Source organism: Phocoena sinus, chromosome 3 (genome assembly GCF_008692025.1).
Source record: "Phocoena sinus isolate mPhoSin1 chromosome 3, mPhoSin1.pri, whole genome shotgun sequence".
In the NCBI taxonomy this organism is placed as follows: Eukaryota; Metazoa; Chordata; class Mammalia; order Artiodactyla; family Phocoenidae; genus Phocoena; species Phocoena sinus.
In genome coordinates, this window is record NC_045765.1 from 87,342,505 (window position 1) to 87,347,908 (window position 5,404).

General features: G+C 35.7%; 1 non-coding gene across 1 annotated transcript; it reads left to right on the plus strand.

Annotated features, from left to right (window-relative positions):
- The first annotated feature begins 1,546 nt into the window (after nucleotides 1–1,546).
- LOC116752472 lies at nucleotides 1,547–1,654 on the plus strand. The gene has a single exon (XR_004349537.1). It is a non-coding gene; the product is annotated as a U6 spliceosomal RNA (small nuclear RNA).
- Nucleotides 1,655–5,404: the final 3,750 nt, after the last annotated feature.

Below are 5,404 nucleotides of genomic sequence, written 5' to 3' on the forward strand. Positions count from 1 at the left end.
TGAAAAATACCATTGGGATTTTGATAGGGATTGCATTAAATTTGTAGATTGCTTTGGGTAATATAGACATTTTAACAATATTAATTCCTCCAGTAAATGAACATGGAATACCTTTCTATTTATTTGAGTCCTCCTCAGTTTCTTTCATTAATGATTCATAGTTTTCGCATACTGATTTCTCACCTTCTTGGTTAAATTTACACCTAAGAACTTTATTCTTTTTCATATTATTGTAAATGGGATTATTTTCCTAATTTATAATTTATTTTTGCATAGTTTGTTGTTAGTGTATAAGAATACCACTGATATTTTTATATTGATTTTATATACAGCAACTTTACTGAAATTGTTGATTAGTCCTAACAGTTTTTTGGTGGAGATTTAAGGGTTTTCTATATATAATACTATGTTACCTGCAAATGGAGACAATTTATTCTTCCTTTCTGATTCAGTTCCCTTTTATTTATTTTTCTTTCCTAATTGCTCTGGCTAGGAATTCCAGCACTATGTTGAATAAAAGTGATGAAGGTGGACATCCTTGTCTTGTTCCTGATCTTAGAGGAAAAGCTTTCAGCATTTCACCATTGACTGTGATGTTAGTTGTGGGTTTGTCACAGATGGTGTTTATTATGTTGAGGTACATTCCCTCCATGCCCAGTTTGTGTAGAGTTCTTACCACAAAAGATGTTGAATTTTGTGAAATGCTTCCTCTGCACCAATTGAAATGACCATTAGTTTTTATTATTTATTTTCTTAATGTTGTCTGTCACATTTATAATGTGTGATGTTGAATCATAATGCACCCCAGAAATAAATCCCATTTGATCAAGGTGCATGATCCTTTAATGTAGTGTTAAATTTAGTGCATTAATATTTTGTTGAGAATCTTTACATCTATATCGATTAGGGATGTTAACCTGAAATTTTCTTTTCTTGTTGTCCTTATCTGGCCTCATAAAATGAGTTTGGAAGTATTCTTCCCTCTTCTATTTTCTGGAAGGGTCTGAGAAGGATTGGTATTAATATTCTTTAAATGTTTGGTAGAATTTACCAGTAAAACCCTCTAGTCCTGGACTTTTATTTATTGGGAAGTTTTGATTACTGAATCAGTCTTCTTACTCGTAATTATTCTGTTCAGATTTTCTATTTCTTCATGAGTTAGACTTGGTGGGTTTTCTGTTTCTAGGAATTTATGCATTTCTTCTATGTTGTGCACTTTGTTGATGTATAATTTTTATAGTACTCTTTTACAGTTGTAATGGTGTCAGTTGTAATGTTTCCTCTTTCATTTATGATTTTATCTATTTTAGTCTTCATTTCTTTTTTCTTAGTAAGTCTAGGTAACATTATGTCAATTTTGCTTATCTTTTCAAAAAAAATAACTCTTAGTTTCATTGATCTGTTCTCTTTTTTTTAAGTTTCTATTTCTCACTAATCTTTCTTATTTACTTCCTTCTGCTAACTTTAGACTTAATTTGCTCTTCTTTTTCTAGTGTCTTGAGGAGTAGGATAGCTGGTAGGATAGCTTGTTCTAATTACTTCTTTGGTGCTTGCTTTGGCAGCACTTATACTAAAAATTGGAATGATACAGAGAAGATCAGCATGGCCCCTGCGCAAGGATGACACTCAAATTTGTGAAGCATTCCATAGTTTTTACTTATACAGTGTTATATGTCAATTATATCTCAATAAAACTGGAATAAGAAAAAAATAAAATTAAGAAAAAGAATTGCTTCTTTGTTTGCTACAGTCCTATAGGATTGGGACTGACAAATGGAAGCCCCTTTGGCTATCAGAGCCAGACATTTGGGAACCTTTCCCTTGGCAGCAGCTGTAAAACCTGCAGTGCTGAGATGTTTGTAAAAGCTCCTTCCAGGAATTTTCTTGAGCAGGTTGGAGGGAGAAGGCAGAAGTGGTCTCTATCAGCAGCCCTGGTCTCTGGGTAGACTCACAGTCAGTCCCTAGAGCCTGCCATTTTGATGTGGATATTTTCCTTTTTGTCTAATGTGTAGGAATCACTCAGCTATTTTCTGGATGTTTTTCAAAGAGAATTGCTCCATGTGTAGCTGTTCATTAAGTGTGTTCATGGCAGGAGGGGATCTCAGGAGCCTCCTAAGTGCCATCTTGCTTTGACTCTTTCTTTAGTACATTCTTAGGCATAGTTTTTGTCAAGTCTCTTAGATGTTCCATGATTTCTTAGACAGTCCTAAACCGTGCTCAACAGATGATACAACTAGTCCTTCAAGGCCAGCAAGAAAGTGAAGACCAGCCCATCCTTCAAACTATAAACCTCAAAAATGACTCTTATTCCATCTCTAATAATATTTAAAGACAGACACCATCCATCTAAAATAATGAAAAGGCTGATCAGTTGTGCAAAATTGCCGGTTACTCACTCATGTGGCCCAGCCAAAGTTTAATTAGGCTTTGACCCTCCCCACAATCCTATGAACTTTAAAGACTCCCATTTTTAAGGAATTACTAAGAGGCAGTACATACTGCCTTAAAAGCTCACTCTGAAAAAAAAAAAAAAAGCTCACTCTGATAATTAGCTGGCCACAGTAAGAAACAATGCCTGTTAAATCACCCCAGCCATGCTGTCTGCTCATCCCCACCTGCTTGAGTGATTTCCCCTCAAAGTTCTTGCTGATCTTGCTTACTCCTTCCTATACAAGAAAAGCTTTTTTTTTTTTTTTTGCTGTTTGATTTTGAGATGCTTGCAGATCTCAAGGTCTAAGTGTTCTTCCTGTTACAATAGTCTTTTCAAATAGTTTTTCTTTAGCCAAGTTCAGATTTGACTTTATTTAACAATATATTTAAAAAAATTATACAAAATAAAACAAAAAACTCTGTTATACTGTTTGTTTCATACCCACTGATTATAAATCCTGCATATATACATTTTTTTTTTTAAGTTTTGGACCTTTATTTTTAAGGTTAAACCTTTTTTTTTAACTTATTTATTTTATTTATTTATTTGTGGCTGTGTTGGGTCTTTATTGCTGCGTGCAGGCTTTCTCTAGTTGCAGTGAGCGGGGGCTACTCTTCATTGCAGTGCGCGGGCTTCTCACTGTGGTGGCTTCTCTTGTTGCGGAGCACGGGCTCTAGGCATGCAGGCTCAGTGGTTGTGGCTTGCAGGCTCTAGAGAGCAGGCTCAGTAGTTGTGGCACATGGGTTTAGTTGCTCCAAGGCATGTGGGATCTTCCTAGACCAGGGCTTGAACCTGTGTGCCCTGCATTGGCAGGCGGATTCTTAACCACTGTGCCACCAGGGAAGCCCTATACATTTTTATTTCATGTAAAATTCCATGGGAATGATAACCACCTTATTAAGTTAGTAGACTGTATTCATAGGAGCTATGTAGAGAGCCTCAGCGTTTGGTAGCACTTCAGTTCGTAAGCTGGATTGGGGGTACATAAGTGTTAATTTAATATTTATATTGTATTGTATCTAAAATTCTTCAATTCCTTTTTAAGACAGATCATAAAGAAGGGAACCACGTAACAATAGTAGAAGTGATAACAAGAGAAGAAGCAGGGCTGATCTTGGCATTTAATAGTTTTACATATTTGTTTTATTAGCAAGAGTTAAAAAAAAAATGAAAACTAAGATGGTGATTTTCAAACTATTTGCAATCAAAAGCTTGGGTACTGAGTTATCTCTTGGCATAGAGTTTACAAGTATAGGATTTGGAGTCAAATAGTCTAGGATTAAATTTGCTGTTGACATCTTCTATTTGTCACCTTCAGAAACTGACACAACCCTTTGAGCCTCTGATCCCTCATCTGTGAGATGTGACATAAGCACTACCTCTTTGGGCTATTATGTGGTAAAATAGAGATAACTAGGTGCCTAAAATGTTAAAGGTTATTCTTTAAATAAAAGATTATGACAAAAAATTCATAATAATCTGTCTTCCACATGATTTCTACAGCCGGACTCAGGACCACAACAGAGCCCGAGATTGCAGATTTGAAGAAATTCAGTCTCCTGAATTTGAGGGGAAAACAGGATTTAAGAGATCTTCTTTGAAGGTAAGAGACTTGCATTATAGTTCCAGCCCTGACACTAATAAGGTATGTTACCTTTTCCTCTAAAAAACATATTGTTGAGCATATATTAGTAATATACCACAGCAAATGATGAATGCTGAGGATAGGCTGTTATACATGATAAATTTCTTCCCTTTTAGAGCTTACATTTCCTCATCTATAAAAGTTAAGAGTGGCTTAAGTTAAATAATATGTTTCTTTTATTAAAGCTCTCAAAATTTCTAAACAACAAATGCCTTGCCAGAAGTGATCTTGGGTTTTTGGTTAACACTCAGCTACCATAAAGGAAGAACAGTCAACTATATGTACCTAAGGCATAAGTCTGCACCTGGGCCTAAGGCAAGGATATTTGATAATGTATCTTGATTATCTAAAAGGAGGAAAATAAGCAACTGGGGCAAAGGTTGGGTTGGGGATATGGAGGAGACTGAAGAACACTATGTATTAGCATCTCAATACTATCCACAGTAACCCTAAAATATTTTCGAAATGGGTCTACTTCTTATCATTTTTGCTTCTGCAGTCCTTGTCGCAACTTCTCTTCTGTCTTGCCTGTACTACTATGAAGGCTTATTGATTTCATTGATTAATCTCTGAGCTACCATTTTGCCTTGTCAATGAAAAATTAATCACTCCATCTAAGAAATAAATGAAAGTTTTTATTCAAACTGATATAACGTTGGAAGAGCATCTCAGAAAGCTCCAAGAACTGTTTCACCCATTAGAAGTCAAGGCACAGTTGTATAAGTTTTTTTGAGACAGGACTGTATATCAAATGATGTATTATTGACAGTTTACATAATACAGATCTAAGCCATCATTGTAATGGGTCATGTGACCCCTTACAAGATCAAGAAGGAATGATATGTTTTAAGGAGTTGTTGATGCTAGGAGAATGTTGTTCTTTATGGTCCAGCAGGTAGGGAAGGTTTGGTCGATGCATAATGCAGATACACAATACACAGTGTGGGGAGAGAGGAGGTCAAAGGTCAGAGGAGAATTTTTATGTTGAAATTTTTCTTGTCTTGCCATAAAATATGAATTTTATTTCACAGCCTCAACTCCTACAGTACATTTTATTTTATTTATTGTTTTTATAAATTTATTTATTCTATTTTTGGCTGCATTGGGTCTTTGTTGCTGTCCGCGGGCTTTCTGTAGTTGCAGCAAGCGGAGGCTACTCTTCGTTGCAGTGTGCGAAGAATGGCCAGAATAGTATTTTTAAAATAATCATATCCTGTGGTTTCCTACTTAAAATCTGGAAATGGTTTGCCAGTGCAATTATAATAAGAAACAAACCCCCATTCTGGCATGCTCAGCCTTTTATGATGTGTCCTTGGCCTGTGCATCTC